This window comes from Heteronotia binoei, chromosome 16 (assembly GCF_032191835.1).
Source record: "Heteronotia binoei isolate CCM8104 ecotype False Entrance Well chromosome 16, APGP_CSIRO_Hbin_v1, whole genome shotgun sequence".
NCBI lineage: Eukaryota > Metazoa > Chordata > Lepidosauria > Squamata > Gekkonidae > Heteronotia > Heteronotia binoei.
This window is the reverse complement of record NC_083238.1, coordinates 28,645,302-28,671,509: the sequence shown is the minus strand read 5'-3', so window position 1 is coordinate 28,671,509 and position 26,208 is coordinate 28,645,302. Positions and strand designations below refer to the sequence as shown.

Below are 26,208 nucleotides of genomic sequence, written 5' to 3'. Positions count from 1 at the left end.
CAGTTTCACTTTCAGTGTTCCTGTAGGCAGCTGAAGCTCAGGCTTCCTGGATTATGTCATTGCAAATAAAGGGTTGATACTTTGAGCCAGCTTGTCTCTGCTCAATGGACATGACCTAGTGAGTACTCTAACCTGGGAACCCACAGCCAAAGGGGGATATTACACTGGAGAGCCATTGCCAATCTGAGTAGACCCTGGGGGAGGGGGAGAAGCTTGCAATTGTTTTCCCAAGCTCAGAGCATCCTATATTTTTAATTTCTGCTGTGATCCTTGTACTTTTTCTTGATGTTTTGTTTTTAAAATTACATTGCCAAATCCCACTATTCCCCCACCTTTCCATTTTAAACAAAATATTTCAAGAGGTTTAAGCATGTTTGTATTTTAAGTTAAAAATAATATCTTTAATTGTGTTTGTCTATGTCCTTTATGAAGTTTTATCTCCGCTACCTCATATTACATTTTATGACACACATGGCCTGGCCCCACAAAGACCCATTTGAGTCAGATATGGCCCTCCTAACAAATGAGTAACTCACTCATAAAAAGGTAACTCACTCTCCTGTTGAAAGGCCTAGTTGTGTCTGGCATTTAATGGAATGGCTGTGGGTGGGAATATGGGAGGGGGGTGATGATGGTTGCGGCATCATGTCACTTCCAGTAAAAAAAAAAAAACCATGTAAATGCCACAGATAGCTCTAGGAATTGCCAGAAATTCCATAGAGTTTTCAGCAATTCCTAGAGCTACCCTATGCTACTTCTGGGTTTTGAACACAAGTCATGTGGTATTGCAGCCAGTGTCACAGGTTTTTAATTATTCTCTGGTTACTTCTCAGAGGGGTGGTGGTCACAAGATCCCTCCTCCAATAGGGGGGGTGGGAGCCCTATGAGTTACCATGACCAATAGGGTTACCTGATGTCCTTTTTTGGAAGGCACGTCCTCTTTTGGGCTCTTAAAAAAAAACCTTTATGAACATGTCCTCTTTTGGGGTTGGAAGATCAGGAATATTCCTAGTTAGCAATTATCACACCTTAAATTGTAGGAGCATTTAAAATGAGATTTGTCATCATGATAACTGTTTGAAGTAATCAGGAAATACGTCCTCTTTTCTGCTTTTCAAAATATGGCAACCATGCTGACAAGGAGCGGAACAGTAACTTCATCTGTCTCCTTTATATTGACTAAAAAGCAACAATACACAAGCTATGGTTTGTATCATTCCTGCTATTAGGATGAGTCATACTTATTAATGTAATTGCAACCTTTTCAGTCACAGACAGTGTGATGATGTGATTAGGATGTGGATTTTTGTCCAAATCCACACTTGGTCATGAAGCTAACATTCAGTCATTACCTGTCTGCCTAACCAACCTCATAGGGCTGTAAAAGGGGGGGAGAGAGCCCTGCATTAGATAATAGATAAAGACATACACACAGAACACATACATAAACTGCATATCTACAAAGTCTCTTCAACTTCTAGGATCTAATCCAAGATACCACATATTAGGGGTGTGTGCTCGGTATATACCAAGCTGAATAAAAGCTGATATTATTTGAGTTTTATTTTGGCACAGCTAGAAGACATTTAAAGAGACTGCAGTCTCTTTAAGGGACCGCCTCTCCCCATATGTGCCCCAGAGAGCACTGAGATCTAGCTCTCAGAACTTACTAACAATCCCTGGGCCAAGAGATGCTAGGTTGAAGGCTACTAGGGAGCAGGCCTTCTCAGTGATGGCCCCCTCGCTGGTGGAACCACCTTCCAGAGATGGTGCGAGCCCTGCGGGACCTGAACCAATTCCGCAGGGCTTGCAAAACATTTCTTTTCCAGCTTGCTTTCGAGATAGAACCCAATTAATCTGACATGTGGACATCTAGCCATCTTGTGGATATTATGATTACAGAATTTAGCACCCATTTTATACATTTTATCTATTTTAAATAATTTATTATGCAATTGATATATTTAAAATTGTTTACATTGTTTTATATGAATCATGGGATCTCCATGTCTGTTAGCCGCCCTGAGCCCGCTTCGGCGGGGGAGGGCGGGATATAAAAATAAAGTTATTATTATTATTATTATTATTATTATTATTATTATTATTATTATTATTATTATTATTAAATACCACTACTATTTAAAGGGATGGTCCCCATAGGGTATAAAGGAACCAAATAAATTCGAGTATTTGTGAATATTCTGGAATTCTGATATTTTTCTAGTCCAATAGATCCTACCACGTATAGAGCAGTAAGGGAAGCAAAGCTGAAGACAGGGGAGGGGTGAACCAATGTACACAGTGCAGGGTGTTGGATAGGGGAAGGGAACAGGACAGTCTGCTTGTGGATGTGGCTTCCTATTCATCCCACGTTCAGGTTACGACATGTTTACCCATAGCAGGAATGAAGGGCACTGAACCAACATCTCCCCCACAAAGAAGCTCTCTTTTCAGTGTAAGAATTTTGGGTTTTTTAATAGCTAAACATTACAGAGAATCAACATGGGCCATTCTTCCTCTCGTCTGGAAACAAAGTGAACGTAAGACACTGACAATGTGGGAAGGGACCTCCAAGAGTAATATCCAGCAAGGAATGCATGCAGGTAACCACAGTATAATCAGCTATAATTTCTTCCATTCGAGGATGATTTGCCCATAAGTGCAGCAATTGCTTCATTTCTTCATCTCAGGCAATTCCCTATTAAAATTAGGACTCTGCTTTGGTGAAGTGCAGCTATTCATACTTCAGCCGCTAAGGCTGAGACATGTTTTACCATGGGAGAACTTTTTTTTTATTAACAGATCTACGCACAGGGTAACTTTTTTCTGCTCACTCTAAGGAACATTCCTTGCTCATGGGAAAGTATTTAGTTTTCATTATCTTGCATTTGATCCTAGGGGAGCAGACTGTACCTGAAGAAGTGCAGTGCCATGAAGTTCACTGAAGTCTAAGGATTTAGAAGGATATGACTCCGTCTAGCATGACACTGGCAGCAGAATAGTTGAAATCAGTCTGTACATTCCAGCTCCATTGCCACTACTTACAGTGATGGAGCTGGAATGTACAGACTGATTTCAGCTAAACAAAATACCAGGGCTTTTTTGGTAGAAAAAAATGAGCAGGAACTCATTTGCATATTAGGCCACACCCCTGACACCAAGCCAGCCGGAACTGCGTTTCTGTGTGTTCCTGCTCAAAAAAAGCCCTGCAAAATACAAAGCTAAATAGCTGCTAATATATTGATTAAAAAGCTTCTGATCAGTTCACTTCATCATCTCCTTCTCAGTGTAGCAGAATTCCCAGTGTTCAGCCACCTCTCACTTCTTCTTGATCCTCAGAGTCCCCTTGAGGTCAAATGGCAGAAGTCCCTTGATGAAATCCAGGCTCCAAAACCAACCCCAATAGTCCCCTTTGGTTCCTTCTTTTGCCCACTTCCTTCTTGCCAATCACTTCTGTGCCTAGTCCCTGTGTGTATATTTTTACCTATTCTATTTCCCCCAGCTTTTCTCCATTTATTTATTTACTTTTACAAAATTTATATCCTGCCTTTCTGCCTTCACTAGGGCCCACCAAGGTGGCTAATAAAATTAAAATGAATCTGATAAAAATCACATTTTAAAACCATTAAAACCAAGCCCCCTCTCCAAACACATCAATAAAATAATTAAAACTAGAGCAAAAATACACAAGAGACATAAGAACAATGGAGGGATCAGTGAGGGAATGCAAAAGAAGTCTTCATCATCTGGTAGAAGAGGTAAGAGAAGGGGGCAGGCAAATCTTCCCAAGAAGAAAGTCCCAGAGTTTTATTGCCATGACTGAGAAGGCCTTCTGTTGGGTTGTCACCAGTCTGATCTCAGAAGAAAAAGGGCACTTGAAGCAGGATCCCTAAAGACGACCATAATAGCAGTGTAGAGACCAGGTGGTTCATGCCTCTGTCACTTTGTTTCCTCAGGTCCCTGCTTGTTAGACCACTATTTACTTTAGATTGCGCTTCCACCTACTTAACACCCCCCTCAGCAGTATTTCCCCCTCCTCCTCACAGCCTACAGCCCTTCCCAAAAAAGGATAATTAAGGAAACCTCCTGTCAGGTCTTTGGTGCCCCTCCCGGTCCCCCGGCGTCGCCGTTGCCCCACCCGGGCAGTCTGGGGCGTTCCCCGGAGGTCTCAGAAACAGGGGGGTGGGCACTGGGTTACTTCACCGCAGGCCCCCGTTCCCTCCTGGCTGTGCTATGGCTCCTGTCCCTCTCTCTCGCGAGGCAGCCTCTTTGCGCATCAGCCAGCTCTCCTCAGCGACCTCCTCCCTCCCTCCTTTTATGCTTCCCGACCCATCCTCCCCCCTCCCAGGACCTGCCCCTCTCTGGCTCCTCCCCCCTTCAAAGCCCCAGACGCCCAGGAGAGGTGCGTCGGGGCCGGGCTGACTGGGCGTGCCTCAGGCGTCCCAGCCCTCAGCGGCGTGCTGCAAGGGAGCGTCTCGTGCTGCGACGAGCTGAATGGCTCTCCCTCTTGCTCTCCGGCGTCTTGCCCCGGCCAGACCTCACGGACTCGAAGCCGGGCTCGCCGTCTGGGAGGCGTCGCTCGGGTGGCTGCTTTCGCCCCGTCAGTCGAGGTGAGGGGTGGGGCCTCCACAGGAGCTTGGAGAGGTGGGGGGGGCTCTTGGGGCGATGCCGGGGGCTTGGAGCGGCTGGCAGGCGCCGGGGGGTCTCCTCCGCGCAGTCCCTGCCCGGGCTGGGCGGGACACCTCCAAATACTTATAATTTTAAAAACCCTTAAATAGAACTTTAATTTTCTATAAATTTCATTTACACCATAAAAACATGCAAGTGGTCAAAGAACAACATACAACAAAAACACTAAATGCATTTCAGCTAACTGCCTCCCCCATTGGTGTCATAAAACAACTTCTGAGGTATATAAACATAATTGCCACACATGAATGTATCCAGATATATCGTACAGCAAAATATCTCCTCATGCTTAGTACATATTGTAGACTTGTAATTTAGTTGGAAGTGAGGAGAATTCTTACAAGTCTACATTCCCAACAAGGTTTCAAGTCCTCTCATTAATACATGAGGTGTAAGCATGTAACACAATCAAAAAATGGATAGAAGAATAATAGAATCATAGAATTAGAAGGGAACTGAAGGGTCTTCTAGTTCAACCCCCTGCACAATGCAGGAATTCCACAGGTACCTCCCCCCCACACACACCCAGTGACCCCTGCTCCATGCCAGAAGATGACAAAAAACCTCTCCAGGATACCTTGCCCTTCTGGCCTGGAGAAGAATTGCTTCCTAACCCCAAAACAGCAATCAGCATTTCCCTGGGCATGTAAGAAAGGGCCATGAGAACAAAGCATTGATGCAACCCTTCCTGCCCTCCCTCTCATGATCTGTCTAAGTATTTTGTATGAGAACCCAACAGCATTCAAGACCAACTGGAAGAATTCTGGTTGTAATCCCGAACAAACTAGAATGTGTCCCTCCACACAATTCCTCAGATGGAATAGCATTTCCATTTGTGGAAGAAAAAGGGTAGCAATTTCTACCAATTCCTTCTGCTTTTCTCCCTTTCCTGTTCCTGAGGGTCTGCAGACCTCCAAGCAGGCCTATAGCCACAGGGTGGAGGATGGGAAGGCCCAGCCCCCACCCAACCCCCCGGACCTTTATGGCCCCTCCTTTCCCCGACCCCCACTCTCTCTGCCACCACTTTTCTGGTGGCCCCGATCTCCACGCTGCTCTGGTGGCCCTCACCCCACTCTGCAGGCATCTCCTCCTCCCTCCTTCCCTCCCTCCCAACTCACTCATCAACCCAGCAAAACAGTGACGAGCGGGCTCCTGGGGCTCTTTCAAGGTGCCCCCCGCCGATCACATGATCGGCAGGGACAGCTGCGTCAAGGCCGGCAGTTCTATGCCAGCTTTCCGGTGTGCTCAGGACATTCAGCACTGAGGTGGCCAGTGCTGAACTTGCTGAGTGTGCCGGAAAGCTGGCGTAGGAACCACCAGCGTCGAAGCAGCTTTTCCCACTGATCACGTGATCGGCAGGGGTAGGGAGGTGCCTTGAAAGAGCCCCGGGAGCCCACTGTTTTGCCAGGTTGGTGAGTGAGTTGGGTAAGTGGGAGTGGGAGGTGCCACGTGGAGGGAGTCGGGACGACCAGAGCCACGCAGAGATTGGGTCTGCCAGAAAAGTGGTGGTGGAGAGAGCGGGGGCCGCCAGGGGGCCCTCCACCCAAATTTTTTTCCTGTGCCCCCCCCCCCCCCCCAACTAGAATTTTCTGGCTACAGGCCTGTCCCCAAGAACAAAATTCCAAGGGACTCACTTTGCTGTAGCAGGAGGAGGAAGCAGGTAAGTCCCACACTCTGTGAGGACCACAGATGGTCAAGCACACATGGCCAACTTTTTCTCCATTCATAGAAGCTGGACCTCAGATCTTTTTGTTCCCTGAGAAAGTGAACATTCTGAGCCATCATACCCACAAAACCGATCTGTCTCAGAGATACCACTCTTCAAAAATAGTTCAGTTTAGATATGAAAAGCACATCCTCAATCTTTCATCCAGGATTCACTTTTTAAATGTTACAATGTGAAAAAAATGTCAATCAGCATTAACACATGTGACACCCCCCCCCCTTTCACATCTTGCTTGTAGCAAATAACACAGCAAATTTGAGGGTTATGTTGCACTTGCATCCATACTCAAAACACGCCTAAGGGTTATTCCATAAAATCAAATAGGACAGTCTAGGATCTGATGGATTATAGGGAAGAACAAAGAATGTAGGATTTTGGATAGGCAAGAATGTAGCTCCATACCAGAACTGCCCAAAGGAGAACGAATATATTAAGTTATACAAAGCCAGACAACTCAGACAAATATTCCCTGCCATTCACAGTAACAGAATAATCCTGGAGACACCAACAGGTTTTGGCCTCAAGAAATGCCCCACCCGAAATCAAATCTCAGTGAGAATTCCAGTCTTTGCCTGAGGGAAATTCTTCTCCTCCATCAAAAATGAGAGATACCTAACTGTGTCTGCTCTGGCACATTTCCATCAAAATACTGAGGATATACCAGCACTACCAGTGTAAAAGCCCTCAAAAAGACAAAATTATATATGGATTTTGTACCATTTTAATTGTCATGGCTTGTAGGGTTTCCAACCTCCAGGTGGCACCCTGAGATTCTCTCCCACCCCAGGAGACCAAGATCAGTTCCCCAGGAGATAACAGCTGCCTTGGAGAATAGACTCAGCTGCCCAGAGCCCATAATGCGGAGGGTGGGATATAAATCTAATAAAATAAATAAAATTATACCCTGCTGAAGTCCTCCCTCTCCCTAAACTCCACCCACTATTTGTGAGAGACCTCTAGCCCATCTCCAGTAAATAACAATTTTTAGAATTCCCTTTTGGGGGGGGGGAGGAATGATTAATAGTGCAATCCTAAACAGAGCTACACCCTTAAGTGATTTCAATGGACTTTGAAGGGTGTTACTCTTTTTAGGATTGGACTGTACCTACTTAGTGAGCAATCCTAAGTACGTCTACACAGAAGTATGTCCCATTTTATTCAAAGAGGATTACTTCCAAGAAAATGTTTTTAGGATTGCACTGTAGACTATTATTATGGGGGGGGGGGAGAGGGGTGGGCTCCCTCTTGGGTATCCTGCCCCCCCAGGGAAAGTGTATGCGCAATACATAGCCTCTCCTTTCCCGGTGTAGTGAACGCCGCGTGGTCACTGTCCAGCTATGCCTGGCAGATGGTCACTGCAATGGCCTCTCCTGCATTACTGCATCCGTGGCAACACCTTCCCGCTGGTCCCCCCCATTTCTCACAGAGTTTGCCATGTCATGGTGCGACGGAATGTCTGGCGGTATAACCGGATGGGCAGGCTGGGCTCACAAACCTCGCCAGCCAAGAGAAGGAAAACTCTAACATCAAACTCGGGCAGATAGCGCTCGTTAATGTAACACCTACCACCTGGAGGACTCGCTGCCGGCGTCCCAGCTTACTGGGCCATGGCAGATGACCCCAAGGTGAAAGGGTGGAGCCAGTACCGCGCACACTGTGCTTCACCTAAAAATTCCTCTGCGCAGGCCTGAAGGGCATATCCACATCCACAACCCACAACATACCAAGTCCTGCAGCGATGGGCAAGGGGCGAAACGGCAGGTGGAAGATGCCACTGGAAGCCGCAGCCCCGATCCTGCATGTAGGCGGTTCAGGGTATTGGTCGCCTGATGCTGACCCGGAGATGAAAGCATTTTTCGGCAGCACCCTGAACGACCAAGCAGCCTTATCTAGGGACAGCACTGCTTTCTCCACACGGGGCCTAGAAAAGGTGGCCTAAACAAAGCTCGTCTCCCCCACCCCAGTTGGCTAGCCGCGGTCAACGGGCATCCTTACTTGCGGTCAAAAAATAACAACAAAGAAAAGGCATGCACCTGCCTCACAAAGTGTGCAAAGACTAAGGATCGCACTGCTACAGCACCAACCCCAAATCAGACTTTTCCCTGCAGCCACTGTGGCCGGATCTGCCTGTCCCGCATTGGTCTTGTCAGCCACCAGCGAGCCTGCAGCAGACGTGGACTACTGCACCCTTCTTAAATCTTCGTTTGCGAAGTCAAGCCGAGAGAGAGAGAGAGAGAGAGAGTAGACTATTATGTAGAATTGTCACTCCTTTCACCCAAAGAACTATAGTTCTTTGATGAGGGTGCTAAAAGTTAATTGTCATCCAACTCACAGTTTCTGAGACTCTTTGGAAGAAGTCAAGACAATTAAAAGAGCATAAAACAGAATGTTCAATTTCTGTTGCTGCCTGCATCGGTAGGGCCCTCAGTGCAGCATACAACACTGGCCAATATATAAACAATATAATACAAGGGGTTTTTGTTAAAAGTCATCCTATAACTCACGAATCAAAACTCACAATAATAATAAGCAGGGTAGAAAAAAAGGTGAAGAAACTCAGTAGCATATCTCATTTGCATATGCCCCAGGATCTGTGTGAAGCAGGGAGAGAACTCCCCACTGTATGCAGACCCTGGCTGAAGGTTCAGGAGCTGTGTTCCTGTGAGCTCCTGCTGAATTCAAGCCCTGATAATAAACCTATCTAACAGCATTTTTGCCAACAACTTTAAAGAAACAGAACAAGAGTAAAAGAAAAGCAAACAAAAACAAATTAATATGACCCCAACTATATTATTAAAAAACTTTATAAAATTGCAGAACAACAAATTAGCAAAAGGTGTTAACAAAGTAAATTACCATTTTCGCACACAGCTTACCTCGCAGTCACAATCCTTTCCACCATCTGTGCCGGAGTTACAGGAAGTGCCGCGGCTTTTGCGTAGCAAACGTAAACTGGGTTTTAGCGGTTTACGTTTGCTACGCGAAAGCTGCGGCACTTCCTGTAACTTTGGCGCAGACGGTGGGAAATCCGACCAGACGCTGCGGAGGGAACAGGATTGTGACTGCGAGGTAAGCTGTGTGCGAAAACGGTCAATGTGTTTCACTCTGGTGCTAGAAACTCAACAGATGCAGAGAAGAGTACTTTTTATACCTTGCTTTTCTTTGCTTGGTATAAAAAGTACTCTTCTTCATCATCATCACAACTCTGATGATCAGGCTGCTTACTAAAGCTCATGCTACTTACTAAAGCAAAGCAGGCATAGGTTCCCCCCCCCCCCTCAATTGCACAGCCCCAATTGTGGAATGTTCTTCCACAAGCCCATCACCTGTCTCTGCATCTGTTTTATACTTTGCTTTTCTCTGCTTAAGAGCCCCGTGGTGCAGAGTGTTATAGATGCAGTACTGCAGTCCTAAGTTCTGCTCACAACCTGAGTTCGATCTCCTGTGGAAGCTGGCTTTTCAGGTAGCTGGCTCGAGGTTGACTCAGCCTTCCATCCTTCTGAGGTTGGTAAAATTAGTACCCAGTTTGCTGCGAGGGGAGTGTAGATGACTGGGGAAGGCAATGGCAAACCACCCCATAAAAAGTCTGCTGAAAACGTGAAAGCAACGTCACCCCAGAGTCAGAAGCGACTGGTGCTTGCACAGGGGACCTTTCTTTTCCTTTTCTCTGCTTAAGAAGTCTCCTCTGAGACCAACAAGACTTTCAGGGCACAAGCTTTTAAGAGTCAAAACTGTCTTTGTGGAAGGTTTATTCCCTGAAAACCATGTTGCTTTCCAAGGTGTCACAGGGTTCAAACCTAGCTGCTCTACAGAGCCAACCAGCATAGCTACACACACACACACACACACACACACACACACACCTGTTTACCAAACACCCTTAACAGAATGAGAAAAAGATGTAGTATTGTAGCAGCCCATTTGGTATCCCAGCTTCCCTACCTGAATTACTAGTAAAAGGGTTCACCGTTTGGTATCTCCAGTTTTGTCATTTTCAGATGTCTCAGAAAAGCAGGGGGGGGGTAGGGCGCAGGATTCAGGAAGGAAAAGATTCCTTCCTGACTCTCATAATCTTTTAATGTGGCACAAGAATTAAACCTGTCAATGTAACAGGACATTTGTTGTCCTGAACACTGGAGGATAGTCAAGCAAAAAAAGAAAGAAAGGAAAAGAAAGAAAGAAAGAAAGAAAGAAAGAAAGAAAGAAAGAAAGAAAGAAAGAAAGAAAGAAAGAAAGAAAGAAAGAAAGAAAGAAAGAAAGAGAGAGCAACTCCCCTCCCCCCACCACGTAAAATGCAAGGAGTCATCAAGAAACTCCTGGACCACAGCAGGAATAGATAAATCAGGGGATAAAAATAATACTGATATAATCATTCAATAATCCCTGTGAGAGAATGGATTCCACTGTTTTCTGAGGGAGCAGGGAAGGGAAAAGGTATAAACCTCTTACAACAGTTGAGCATTTCTCCATATGTCTAGAAATTGCTGTTTTTATTAATCTCATAAATCAAAAAACTTATAGAAAGGTAAAAAAAAAATCCTCTCGGTTTTTTTCACTTCAGTAGTAACTGACAACAGAATGCACACAGTTTGGCCAGGCTTTAACGCCAGTCTTGGAGGTGCTCTGTGTCTGTGACAGACTATTACAACAGTGCAACAGCCCTGTGTGGCAAATTAGGCTGAGTGTAGCCCAAGGTCACCCAGTGAGCTTCCTTAGCAGAATGGTGTTTTGAACTCAGCTATCTCCCAGATCCTAGTCTGACACATACTGATTGATTTAGTGTGATAGGTATTAGGGCTGGCTTAGCCTTACTTCTCTACTGGTAGCATCCTTCACCTGCTTTGCCTTCCTTCCTTCCTTCCTTCCTTCCTTCCTTCCTTCCTTCCTTCCTTCCTTCCTTCCTTCCTCCCTCTCCTTCCTTCCTCCCTCCCTCCTTCCTTCCTCTCTCACACTCTTTCTTTCTTTCTTTCTTTCTTTCTTTCTTTCTTTCTTTCTTTCTTTCTTTCTTTCTTTCTTTCTTTCTTTCTTTCTTTCTTTCTTTCTTTCTTTCTTTCCTTCCTTCCTTCCTCCCTCTCCTTCCTTCCTTCCTTCCTTCCTTCCTTCCTTCCTTCCTTCCTTCCTTCCTTCCCACTTATATCCTGCCCTCCCCTGATGGGCTCAGGGCAGCTAACAGTAATTAGAATAACATAGAATTAAATCATAACAATAAAATCACAATAAAATCCTTAAAACATTTCAAATGTATACAGTTCTATACAGTTTTTCCATTTTGCAAGGCCAAAGCAGATCCTTGCAACACAGCCCCACCACAAACCTGACTGTTAACGTATTGGAAATATTCTGCATAGTTGCCATAAGCACACAGGGCACAAGCAGGAACTTTCAACAGCTATATTCTGTCCCTGACCTGGATAACCCAGGCTAGCCTGATCTCATCAAATCTCAGAAACTAAATCTCCATGACTGGAGAAATGCAGTAGTGCCGAGGGTCTTCGTTGCCTAAGTCATTAAACTGGTAAATAGGGTTGCCAATTTCCAGTTGCGGGATGGGGATCCCCTGGTTTGGAGCCCCCTCCACTTCAGGGTTATCAGAAAGCAGAGGTGGGGAGGTTGACTGTCTGCTGGACACTCCATTATACCCCATGGAGATGGTTCCCCATAGGATATAATGGAGAATTGATCTGTGGGTATCTGGGGCTTGGGGGGGGGCTGTTTTTTTAGGTAGAAGCACCAAATTTTCAGCATAGCATCTAGTGCTTCTCCTAACCCCCCCTTCCCAAGTTTCAAAAAGATTGGACCAGGGGTCCAATTCTATGAGCCCCCCTCCCAAAGGTGCCCCCATCCTTCATTATTTCCAGTGAACAGAAGGTATTTAAAAGGAGTGTGATCCCTTTAAATATGATGGCCAGAACTCCCTTCAGAGTTCAATAATCACAACCTTGCTCCTGGCTCCACCCCCAAAATCCTCAGTTATTTCCCAGTCAGGCTAATCTGATCTTGTCAGATCTTGGAAACTAAGCAGGGTTGGCCCTGGTTAATGTTTGGATGGGAGACCACCAAGGAATACAAGAGAAGCACAATGGGAAACTACTTCTGTCTATGTCTTGCCTTGGAAATCCCACCGGGATGCCATAAACTGGCTGAGACTTGACAGCACTTTCCACCACTATATTTAGCCATGTGAAACTGTGTGGAAAGGGTGCTGTACATAAGTAGCTGGGCTGAAAAGAGACACCAAGAGTGAACTGTAGTGTATATTCTACTCCAACCCAGGTCAAAGCCAAGCTCCCCCACCTGCTGTAAGAGACCATTGCTTCTAGCACACAGACCCAGCTTTCTGTATTCTCTTAAATCCCCTCAGGTAAGGAGACAAAATTTAATTTACTCCTCAGGAGACTGAATGGGAAGAGCATCAAGTAATTAACCATTATCAACTTATGTGTGTTATGATGCTGGAGAGAATACTGCAAAGAGTAGAGAACAATTATCTTCTGCTTATAACGTTGCTAGGAGCATTCCTCTGCTTTTTAGATATAACATAGATGGATGGAAGGAAACAGTTAAAGGCAGCCTTTGGAGATTTCAGAGATTGGCTGCTTGCAAACACCAACAAAGGCATGGTTACTTAATGCAATTTAAAAAAAAAAAAACCTTTTGTTTGGGAGCGGTGTACTTTGTCTTGTCTCTGATTCCTGGTCTTATGCATTTGCTTTCTTTCTACATGTATAAGGTTGCCACACTTTATATACTCTCTGGCCTTTCAACCAAGTTCAAAATCATTTACCTTAGCTGACAGGGAGGAGCTACAGAAAACTTGGAAGCTGACTGGATACAAGGTGAGAACTGTGATTGGACAGATCAGGACAGTATTTTACTTGAAGGAAGGCTTGACGGTTGAGACAAAAGGAAAGGAGAGGTATAAATATTTCAGCAAACTTTGCTCATTGAAGTGGCACGGTAGGGGTGGGATTCATCTCTCTGTTCCCAGTGCCTCTAGAGCTGATATGGGTACAAAACAGAATCAGAGCTTTCTCAATGGTGGCACCTCATCTTTGTAATGCACTCCCCCTGGTGCCTACCTTACTATCCTTTAGTGCCAGAACAAAATATTTCCTTTTACCCAGAAGTGGCATCTTTGGTTATTTTATATGTACTACTTCTTTGCTTTACTGCTTCTAGTCTTTATGAAAGGCACTTGGGTAGGGTTGCCAGCTCGGGGTTGGGAAATACCTGGAGAATCAGAGAGCTGAGCTTGGGAAGGGCGGGGTTTGGGCAGGGGAGGGTCTTCAGCAGGGTATAATGCCATAAAGCCCGCCCTCCAAAGCAACCATTTTCTCCAGGGGAACTGATCTTGGTTGTCTGGAGATAAACTGTAATAGCAGGAGATTTCCAAGTGCCAGCTAGAGGTTAGCAGTCCTATTTGATCTGTGGTCGGTTGGTTTATGTTCTTTTTTTTTATGCCTGGGCTAAGTTTCATGGTTCATTACTAATATGCTTGCATTTCAATGATGTTACTGTATTATTTTACTTTATTAGCCACCTTGAAAAAGTCTCTGGAGAGGCATCATCTACGTTTGCTTGATAAATAAATTACTAAACCATTCCAAGAGTCCTGCAATTTTGGGCATTACAGGAACCAGGGGGCCATTTTCTTTGTTGTATCACAAGCAAATCCAATCAATAGATCTCAAGTAGAAGGCTCATGTAGAATAGTTCACTTTCAGTTAGCAGCAATTTATAGTAATTAGGTTTTTAACAATACATTTTTCTGTGGTGTTATATCCTTCTGTTCACCACAACAGAGCAGCTTGACAGCAACAGCCATTCCACAAGAACAGATATTCACTGGTGAACGATCAGTCATTTCTCACAATGCTTTTTACTGAAGGCTAGTAAGGCGGTCTTCTGATTGTCAGTTTGCTCTTTTCAAGAGAAATACATCACAACTTGGATCATGCAGTATAAAAGCTGTCATGGGAAAAGTGTGTGTGTTTTTAAAGGGAGAAAGTTGCTTGTGATAGTAAGAATCAAGAAAGTTTCCAAAAGTTTCTTATTTCCTCTTCTAGATGATATTGACATTCTGATGTTCCCAGGAATGAACTGCCAAGAGGAATTTCTGAGGCACCCGTAAGACTTTTTTGTGGTATTGTTTTTAAACAACTAAAAACATAGCCAGGGAACTGACAGTGCAATCCCAAATAGAATTATACTCTTCTAAATCCATTAAAGTCAATGGGCTTAGATGGGTGTAATACTGTTTAAGATTGCACTTTCGGTGTTCTTGTTTTCATGAACGCTATAGGATAACATTCATGAAAACAAGGTTTCCCAACAGAAAGTGTACTTAGTCATAATCCCATCTGGTACTACTTGATAGGCCATTAACAGAGTGTGCGTCTGTGTCCAGATGGTCAACCTATGGTTCAATCCAGGGGTGGGGAATGTTTTTTCTGCCAAGAGCCATATGGATATTTATAACATCATTCGCGGGCCATAAGAAATGATCAACTTAAAAAAAACCAGTGCTCTGCCAAGGAAGAACAATTCGGGCCGGCAAAATTAATACAAACAATTGTTTTTCTATTTGAAATCATGTGGGGGGAGACTAATCTGGCACACATGCACACACACACCCGGCCCGCTGACCTAGGCAAATGCATAGGTGCAAAAAAAAAAAGCACAACAGGAACTCAGTATCATATTAGACCACATCCCCTCATATTACAACAGGAACTCATTAGCATATTAGGCCACACCATCTGGGATAATCAAACTGAACTGTGGCAGTAACTTTTCCAGGCCCTGCAGCAATTCTGGCCAGCCAGCCAGGCCCCAGGGAGGCTGCCACATGGCTCGGTTTGTCCCAGCAATCCCCAAGGGCCACACCAAGTGACCTTGAGGACCGTCCATACATGGCCCTCAGGATGGAGGTTCCCCACCCCTGGTTTAATCGGTACAGTAACTGACTTCCTAAAGTTAGGGACTTCCCATAGTTGTCATTGAAGGAAACTTGTTTATATTATCAAAGATTTCAGGTTTTCACGGCTGGTAACATCATTAGGGCTTGTAGAATCTTTCGGGCTCAAGTGCCATGTTCTGCTGGAGAAAGTTTTTCTTCCAGACATTTCGTTCTCGGCTGCGGAGAACATCCTCAGTGACATTGCAGCTGGAGCAGGCTCTGACCTTCTGGGCTGCTGTGCATTGAGTGAGGCCAGGGCTGCTGGAGAGCTGCTATTTCTAGGCTGGAGAGGGTGTGGTGAAAGGGCAATAGGTTTGTGGATGTGCCCATTGTTTGGTGGGGCTTCCTGGAAGGGTAGTGATAAGGAAACTGGCTGTTGAATGTGACCATTGTTCTGTGTTAATTGCTGAGAGGGTTGGAAGGGGTGTGAAGAAAAGGAAGATGGTTGTTGACTGTGCTGATTGTTGTTGACTCTTGTTTATATTGTCTCAGCATTTGAACACTGAATGGACAAATGTGTGTGTGTGGGAGGGGGGGGAGATTGAAATACTGTTGCCATGACAAAAGAAAGGAATACAGCTACATTAGGAAACAACACAAGGTCAAATTAAGAAAAAGGTTACGAACCAAGAACCAAAGAAAAATAAAATGTTAAGTGAGTTCTCAAGATACAACTAGGTAGGCTGGGCCCACCCTTTAAAATAGCTTGGTAGGTCAGACCTGCACTGAATTTCAACCCTATTTGGGATACAGACATAAAAAAATGAATAATGTGGAAAGACTTAATGTCCCGAAGGAGGCCAGGTATCCTGCCTCGGTGGTACACCTGCCTCGGTGGTACACCCAGCTCTACCTGCCACCACTCAGCTTGGCAGAGGGGTAAAACTGCATGGAGAAATGGGGTGGCGGGGGTGGGCAATTGGTGTTGCTGAGAACACTGTGACATCTGTTCCACAATGAACCAGACATAACGTCATTGTGCCAGGAGATGCTCTAGCATTCACCCAAAATTCTATGGTTACACCTTAAATTTTTGGATATATGCTAGGGCTGTGCCAGGAGCACACTCAGGCCTCATTTTGGGCAGAAGTTCACAGGAGCCTCTACATTTTATTGTGCTCCTTCTTTCTTACTCTCCCCCCAATACTTGCTTCTGGGCTCCACTGTTCAAACCCCCATGAAAATTTTGCTAAACTCTTAAGATTTGACAAACTTTCTAATGGTTTTCACCACACAAAAAATGGGAAAATAACCCAAACGTACAAATCAGACAGTTGGAAATCTTCATCATGCCTTTGAGGCCACATAGAGAAAGTAATTTAAAAAGTATGATAGGAGTAAGGTTTTATTGGGACAATTATCATTCAAGAAGCATTTGAAGGTAGATGCTGAGCTGATATAATGTAGTACACCTTCTGGTGATGTCACGGGTGTGTGGCATATGCAAATGAGTTATGCAAATGAGTTGTGCTAATAAACTCCAGCACCTCTTATTCTACAAAATGACCCCTGAGCACACTGATATCACTCCTGGATTGTGCCACATTGCTGTGGATATCACAATGTTGCCAGTGACACCCATCCCCTCATGCCCAGGAGACGTAAGGTGCTTTGAACCTCACCCAGGGGTCCCCAAAGTACTGGGAACAATGCTCTTTTCCAGGGAAGAGGATCATAAAAATGCTCAAATTGCTAGCAGAACTGAGATGAATTTCTTGCAGGGAGACAACTTTTTGCCCAACTGTCAAGAAGTAACAAGATGGATGGCTACTGCAAAGTGTGAGCTGAACACTAAAACATGCGAAACATGAACGCCACGCTGATTGAAGATGAAGTGCCAGAAGCCCAGGAGGCATCATCTCCAAACTCAGGAACTTCCAGCCAGGAAGGGCAAGAATGGTTTAAAAGATGGGGACACCCTCCTAACAGTATTCAAGCACTGCCACAAATGTTTGTTTCAGCTCCGCATTCGAGCTGCAGTGCTTGTTCCCATCCCCCTCCAGGACGGATGCTGAGGCAAAATCTGAGACTCTAAGTTAGACCAGGGAATATGTTTTTATTTTGTTCCTTAGGTCTCCAACAGTCCTTTCTGTTTGCTATTCTTTTTCCTCTGTGAAGTGTGCTCTAGACTGTCAAGCTGTAGTGAATAAAATTCTTTTCCTTTTAAAGAAAGCTGACGGTATTCAAAGCGCCTCCAACTTGCCTAGGAATTGCCTCAACACATGGAGAACCTTTACCAGTACTCAAACTGCTGGTAAGGGGCAGAAATCAAAGACCAGGCAGGCTTGGGAAAGAAGTTGGGAAAATGCTGTCTCAGACACACATGGACACAGACAGATCAAGACACTCCCAAGGTAGGTGCCTGTTGACTGCTAGCCTCAGGCTGGAAACCCCAGCTTCCACTTTCACTGAATTTCCCTTCTGCAGCCTTCCACGCATCTTGTAGGTCTTGCAACTGAACATCAACCTCCCTCTAGGTGAGGCCTGGAGTTCTAGAATTACAACTGTTTCCAGATAGGTAGATCCAGATGGGCAGCCATGTTAGTCTGAAGCAATAGAACGAAACTGGAGTTCAACCCAGGCTTGAGAAGCAATAGAGAAATAAAAGGACTCTGCATGTATTGCCTTGTGACACTCTCACTGTCATTCTCCAATTCTGACATGTGTTACTGCCTTGGTTGTCTTAGGCAAGTGCTATCCAGACCAAACTTCTTTCAGTTTGTTAATTTCTCTTTCGATTTGTTCTTTCAAGTTGTTAATTCCACTATTTTGCCACTGGATTCTAATTTTGTACTACTTTGCATGCTGAACCACTGCCCACCAGCTACATGTAGCACTGCTCACTGTACCCCATTTCATTGTCTGACGAAGTGTACGCACACAAAAGCTTACATTCTGAATAAAACTTCATTGATTTTAAAGGTTCTACTGGAATCCAACTTTGTTCTTCAACTATCTCCAGAGTACGAATAAGAACATAAGAACATAAGAGAAGCCATGTTGGATCAGGCCAACGGCCCATCAAGTCCAACACTCTGTGTCACACAGTGGCAAAAAATGTTATATACACACATACACTGTGGCTAATAGCCACTGGTGGACCTGTGCTCCATACACTGTGGCTAATAGCCACTGATGGACCTGTGCTCCATATTTTTATCTAAACCCCTCTTGAAGGTGGCTATACTTGTGGCCGCCACCACCTCCTGTGGCAGTGAATTCCACATGTTAATCACCCTTTGGGTGAAGAAGTACTTCCTTTTATCCGTCTTAACCTGTCTGCTCAGCAATTTCATCGAATGCCCACGAGTTCTTGTATTGTGAGAAAGGGAGAAAAGTACTTCTTTCTCTACTTTCTCCATTCCATGCATTATCTTGTAAACCTCTATCATGTCACCCCGCAGTCGACGTTTCTCCAAGCTAAAGAGTCCCAAGCGTTTCAACCTTTCTTCATAGGGAAAGTGCTCCAGCCCTTTAATCATTCTAGTTGCCCTTCTCTGCACCTTCTCTAAAGCTATAATATCCTTTCTGAGGTGCGGCGACCAGAACTGCACACAGTACTCCAAATGAGACCGCACCATCGATTTATACAGGGGCATTATGATACTGGCTGATTTGTTTTCAATTCCCTTCCTAATAATTCCCAGCATGGCATTGGCCTTTTTTATTGCAAACGCACACTGTCTTGACACTTTCAGTGAGTTATCTATCATGACCCCAAGATCTCTCTCTTGATCAGTCTCTGCCAGTTCACACCCCATCAACTTGTATTTGTAGCTGGGATTCTTAGCCCCAATGTGCATTACTTTGCACTTGGCCACATTGAACCGCATCTGCCACGTTGACGCCCACTCACCCAGCCTCAACAGATCCCTTTGGAGTTCCTCACAATCCTCTCTGGTTCTCACCACCCTGAACAATTTAGTGTCATCCGCAAACTTGGCCACTTCACTGCTCACTCCGAACTCTAAATCATTTATGAACAAGTTAAAAAGCATGGGACCCAGTACCGAGCCCTGCGGCACTCCACTGCTTACCGTCCTCCACTGCGAAGACTGCCCATTTATACTCACTCTCTGCTTCCTATTACTCAGCCAGTTTTTGATCCACAAGAGGACCTGTCCTTTTACTCCATGATTCTCAAGCTTTCTAAGGAGCCTTTGATGAGGAACTTTATCAAAAGCTTTCTGGAAGTCAAGGTAAACAACATCTATCGGGTCTCCTTTGTCCACATGTTTGTTCACCCCCTCAAAGAAATGCAACAGGTTAGTGAGGCAAGATCTTCCCTTGCAGAACCCATGCTGAGTCTTCCTCAATAACCCGTGTTCATCAATGTGCCTACTCATTCTGTCCTTGATAATGGTTTCTACCAACTTTCCCGGTATTGAAGTCAGACTGACTGGCCTGTAGTTTCCCGGATCTCCTCTGGAACCTTTTTTAAAGATGGGGGTGACATTTGCTACCTTCCAGTCCTCAGGAATGGAGGCAGATTTCAATGAAAGATTACAGATTTTTGTTAGAAGATCCACAAGTTCAACTTTGAGTTCCTTCAGAACTCTCGGATGTATGCCATCCGGACCCGGTGACTTATTAGTTTTTAATTTGTCTATCAGTTGTAGGACCTCCTCATTTGTCACCTCAATCTGACTCAGGTCTTTCAACACCCCTTCCAAAATTAGTGGTTCTGGGGCGGGCAAAAAGTTCTCGTCTTCTACAGTGAAGACGGAGGCAAAAAATTCATTTAGCTTTTCAGCCATTTCCCTATCCTCCTTCAGTAATCCTTTTACCCCATGGTCATCCAAGGGCCCCACTGCCTCCCTGGCTGGTTTCCTACTTCTAATATATTTGAAGAAAGTTTTATTGTTGGTCTTTATGTTTTTTGCAATATGCTCCTCATAGTCCCTTTTTGCCTGCCTGATCACAGTCTTGCATTTGATTTGCCACAGCCTGTGTTCCCTTTTACTAATCTCACTTGGACTGGTTTTCCACCGCTTAAAGGAGTCCTTCTTACCTTTTACAGCTTCCATTACTTTATTTGTTAACCACGCAGGCCTTTTCTTATGCCTGTTTGTGCCTTTCCTAACTTGTGGTATGTATTTTATCTGAGCTTCTAGGATTATAGTTTTAAATAGCGTCCAAGCTTTCTCAAGGGTTTTGACCGTATGTACCTTTCCTTTCAGTTTCTTCCTCACATGCCTCCTCATCTCAGTGTATTTACCCCTTTTAAAGTTAAACGTGGTTGTGGTGGTCTTTTTGGACAACTCCCTATTTATACAAACGGTGAAATCAATAACATTATGGTCACTGCTCCCAAGCGGCGCAATCACTTTTACATCTCTCACCAAGTCTTGGGCATTACTTAGGACCAAATCCAGGATCGCCCCACCCCTGGTAGGTTCTGAGACCATCTGCTCCATAGCACAGTCATTGAGAGCATCAAGAAACTCAATCTCTTTCTCTCGACCAGAACACATATTGACCCAATCAATCTGCGGGTAGTTAAAATCACCTATTACAACACAGTTTTTACGTTTAGCCGCTATCTTTAAGCCTTCCATCATATTATAATCGTCCTCTCTCTTTTGATTTGGTGGGCGATAACAAACTCCCATAGTTAAATTTCCTTTTGGGCCCTCTATTTCAACCCAAAGCATTTCTAAAAGTGAATCTAATTCTCTGATCTCAGCCTTACTGGACCGTATATCCTCTCTGACATACAGAGCCACCCCACCTCCAACCCTTCCCTCCCTATCCTTCCGATATAGCTTATATCCAGGAATCACCGTGTCCCACTGATTCTCCTCATTCCACCAAGTTTCTGAAATTCCCACAATGTCTATGTTTTCTCCCAGCACTAAACATTCCAATTCACCAATTTTACTTTGAACACTTCTAGCATTTGCATACAAACATCTATAATTTCCCAGGCGAGCTAGGCCCGCCACCTTCCTCCTGCCGCCTCGAGACACTGGCAGACAGTCCATATTGTTTGTCACCTTCACAGTGGACAACTCCGGTCCGTTACCCGGTAGAAAAATAGCAGCTAACCCTTCATCTCTTTGAGACGAGTCCTCCCGAACCAGAGACATTTCATCTCCTGTCGGCTTTCCCCCAAGATTTAGTTTAAAAACTGCTCTGCCACCTTTTTGATTTTAAGCGCCAGCAGCCTGGTTCCATCCGGGGACAAGTGGAGACCGTCTCTTTTGTACAGCTCCCGCTTGTTCCAGAAAGCATCCCAGTGCCTAACAAACTTAAACTCTTCCTCCTTACACCATCGTCTCATCCACACATTGAGACTTCTAATTTGTGCCTGTCTCTCCTGCCCTGCACGTGGAACAGGTAGCACTTCCGAGAAGGCTACCTTGGAGGTCCTGGCCTTAAGTCTCCCGCCTAGCAGCCTAAATTTTTCCTCCAGGACCTCACGACTGCATTTCCCCACATCGTTGGTGCCAACATGCACCACGATCACAGGCTCCTCCCCAGCACTGTCTATCAGTCTATCTACTACACGCGTAATGTCCGCTACCTTCGCACCAGGCAGGCAAGTCACCATACGGTCAGTACGCGGTTTCGCCACCCGGCTGTCTACTTGCCTAATGATCGAATCACCAACTACCAATACCCCCCCTCTCCCCCTGCTCAGGGATGGTTCCTTGGCGCGAAAGGATTCCCGCTCACCGACCGAAGAAGAGGTCCCTTCTGAGGGCGCATTCCCCTTATCCTCAGCACGGTGCCCTGTTCCCTCTCGACCCTCACGCTCTCTGGCAGCAACGGGGCTGCTACGTTCAGAGCGGGGCTCATCTAATACGCCCCCGAGAGTCTTCCCCAAGTGCCTAACTGACCGTCTCTGCTTCTCCAGGGCAGTCACCTCGGCCTCAAGGGTACGAACTCGTTCCCTGAGGACCAGGAGCTCCTTGCATCGAGCACACACCCAAGACTTCTGTCCTTTGGGCAGATAGTCATACATGTGACACTCAGTGCAAAACACTGGAAAGCCCCCAACCCCCTGCTGGCATTCTATCTTCATTGTATATATATATATATATATATATATATTAAAATATACAGTCCTCTTTAAATGCTGTTTAAGTGGCTCCCCTTCTGGCGGGTCAACTTACCTAAACTTACCTTACTGGGAACTTACCTTATTTGGAGAACAAGGAAGCCAGGGATCTGGGTTCCTGCTCCTTAGAGAGCCCCTAGGCGAAGAGCCACAGGCCAAGAGCCCTTTAGCTCTCGCCCTTCGGCTCGCGCCAAAGGCTCGCGCCTTTGGCAAGGCGCAGCTTAAAATGCAAAGAGGTGGAGCAGGGCACTCCTCAGCAATCACTCTCAATCAGCAGCAATCACTCTCAATCTCTTTCACCCTTAAGGCAGTCAACCAAACAAAGAGCAGTCAACCAAACAAAGAGCAGTTCCCCAGCTATCACACCTTAGAATTTTAGGCAGCCCCACAAACCTTAGAATGTAGTCCTTCAAAACTCAGAAATTCTCAGCAATTTCTCCAGCTGTCTCAGCTATCAGAGCTGCTCTGCTCCTCCCAGACCTCTGTGAGATGTGCTCAGCCTTTGGCAAGGCGCAGCTTAAAATGCAAAGAGGTGGAGCAGGGCACTCCTCAGCAATCACTCTCAATCAGCAGCAATCACTCTCAATCTCTTTCACCCTTAAGGCAGTCAACCAAACAAAGAGCAGTCAACCAAACAAAGAGCAGTTCCCCAGCTATCACACCTTAGAATTTTAGGCAGCCCCACAAACCTTAGAATGTAGTCCTTCAAAACTCAGAAATTCTCAGCAATTTCTCCAGCTGTCTCAGCTATCAGAGCTGCTCTGCTCCTCCCAGACCTCTGTGAGAATACCGTTCCCCTGGAGAACATGACAGCTTTCGAATCTATGACATCACATCCCTCTGTCCTCTTTTGAAAATCCACCCTTCCCAGTCACTGCCCTCAAATTTCCAGTAATTTCCTAAACCAGGATTGTCAGCCTGGGCTATTTACTCGCTGATATCTGTTGCTCTACTACTTCCCATCACATTGAATTCCTGCAGATATGGCAGAAGAATTCCTGCATATATAGCAATTAGGCAGAAAGCTGGTTAAAAAAACCCCTTCCTTATTCTTTCTTAACAGATCTCCTTCTTCAGAAGCAATAGCAGAAGAAGACCGTAGAAGAGACAGCAAAGAAATGGAGACAGCCATTTTCTTCCCTCAAGAACAAAGCAGTGAAGTCCCTAATGACAAGCAATTTACTTTTTCCTTAACACTCAGAAAGTAGCTGTCGTATTTCTAAGGACAGTGGTTTCAAGGGACTAGCTGTACCTGGAAATTGAAATGGAGTTGGTAAACAGATGGATTTCTCTGTCTCCCCTCCTCCCCAATAGTATATTAAACTTTATTTTCATTCTGTACTAGAGAATACTAAATACAACCTCTTCTAGAGGTCCTGTGCCTGAGTCGCAGTGGCCAGGGTAAGGAAATCCCCTTGCCAGCCTTCGATGGGACGCTATTAGCGCCAGCGTCGAGGGTCAAGAGCCTGGAGGTGCTCCTGGAGCCTTCGCTGACAATGGAGGCCCAGGTAGCAGCCATTGCCAAATCCGCATTCTACCATCTTAGGCGGATAAGGCAGTTGGTTGCATACCTGGAGTGCAACGACTTGGCAACAGTGATCCATGCAACGGTCACTTTGAGAATAGACTACTGTAACCCTCTACATGGGGCTGCCCTTGACTCAACTTTGGAGGATGCAACTGGTGCAAAACGCAGCAGCCAGGTTGTTAATGGAGCTACCTGTACGGAAACACATTCAATCTGTGCTGAAAGCGTTACATTGGTTGCCTGTGGCATTCCAGATTCGCTTCAAGGTGCTGGTTATAACCTTTAAAGCCCTATATGGCCTGGGACTTGTCTACCTTCGGGACCACCTTTCCCCGTACGCGCCCCAGAGAGCACTACGTTCAGGGTCTCAAAATCTCCTTAAGATCCCTAGACCGAAAGAAGCTCGATTGACCAGCACTAGAGCCAGAGCGTTGAACATATGAACATATGAAGCTGCCTTATACTGAATCAGACCCTTGGTCCATCTATGTCAGTATTGTCTTCTGAGACTGGCAGCGGCTCTCCAGGGTCTCAAGCTGAGGTTTTTCACACCTATTTGCCTGGACCCTTTTTTAGTTGGAGATGCCGGGGATTGAACCTGGGACCTTCTGCTTCCCAAGCAGATGCTCTACCACTGAGCCACTGTCCCTCCCCAGTTCTCAGTAACAGCCCCCACTTTGTGGAATGCCCTTCCTGAAAACATCAGGGCCCTGCGGGACCTGCCACAGTTCCGCAGGGCCTGTAAGACTGAACTTTTCAAACTCACCTTTAATGGTTAGGGGGAGGTGGCTATTACCTTCAGCATCGACAATCTCACTGAATTGGAAATCTGAAGCTTTCCATCTCGGATTTTTAATATATATGGAAATGTTTTTATATATCTAATTTTAACATGTTTGTAAATTGCTAATGTTTTTAAACTGTTGTTAGCCGCCCTGAGCCTGTCAGGGGATGGCGGGATGTAAATCTGATAGATAGATAGATAGATAGATAGATAGATAGATAGATAGATAGATAGATAGATAGATAGATAATGGGGAGGAGCCATGGCTTGGTGATAGAGCATCTACTTGGCATGCAGAAATTCTCAGGTTCCGGAGCCTCTGGGTGAAGGGCTTGGCAGTAGGTGAGGTAAAGGACCTCTGCCAGAGACTCAGGACAGCAGCTGCCAGTCTGAGTAGACAACACTGACTTTAATGGCGCAAGGGTCTGATTCAGTATAGGGCACCTTCATGGGTTCTTGTGTAATGCACTTTGCCCACCAACCTACATGCTGCTATAGATTGGAACCTCAAAAAAAAATGCAGATGCACAATTAGTGCCAGTTTCTTTAGATGTGTGTTCAGAAAGTAATTTTAGTTTAGTTTATTTTTAGTTTATTTATGATTTATATCCCGCCCTTCCCACCAAGTCGCTCAGGGCGGCTGAGTAACCAGTCAAGTCAATTCTGAACACATCCTGTTTGCTCTTAGAAGGGTAACTAATCCAAATGAAGTTTCCACCAACTTTCAGATTTGAATTGACGAGGTCAGACTGGGCCAAGTTTTGGATGATGCCATGTGGCCCACAGTATCTGTTATCTTATAGTATTTGTTTTCATATGCTGTCTTTCAATTCTGCAACCCGCCCCCTCCCCCGGGACAGTGATGCTTAGGGCATGGGAAACAAAGGGAGACAGTGACAAAACATATATTCATCTGACATGCACACTATCCAACTAGAACGCTTGGCCTTTGTTCATACCACATAACGTTGTCAAATGTGGTGTTTCTTCAGCCATAGTTTCCTCCAAAAACATTCCTGTTTGGTTCTGCAGCTTGCGACCTGCAAAAAATATGAGCAGAGGTGCTGCTTGGGGGTAGGGTTGCCAGGTGTGACTCAGAAAATATCTGGGGATTTTGGGGGTGGAGCTAGGATACTTTTTGTGTGGAGCTAGAAGCAAAGTTGTAGCAAGCATGACTGAAGTCTGACGCGAGTTCTGGTCATCACATTTCAAGGGACCACACTCCTTTTAAATGCCTTCCCTCCATTGGAAATAATGGAGGATGGAGCACCTTCTTTGGGGGCTCACAGAATTGGACCCCTGGTTAATTTTTGAAACTGGGGGGGGGGGTAGGAGAGGCATTAGATGCTATGCTGAAAATCTGGTGCCTCTACCTCAAAAAACAGGCCCCCCCTGAGCCCCAGATACCTGTGAATTGATTCTCCATTACACCCTATAGGGACTAGTCTAATGAAGTGCT

General features: G+C 45.3%; 1 protein-coding gene across 1 annotated transcript in view; it reads right to left on the bottom strand.

Annotated features, from left to right (window-relative positions):
* The window catches only part of B3GALT1 (beta-1,3-galactosyltransferase 1), a 274,615-nt gene that overhangs the window by 223,019 nt on the left and 25,388 nt on the right, over nucleotides 1–26,208 (bottom strand). The window lies entirely within an intron of this gene.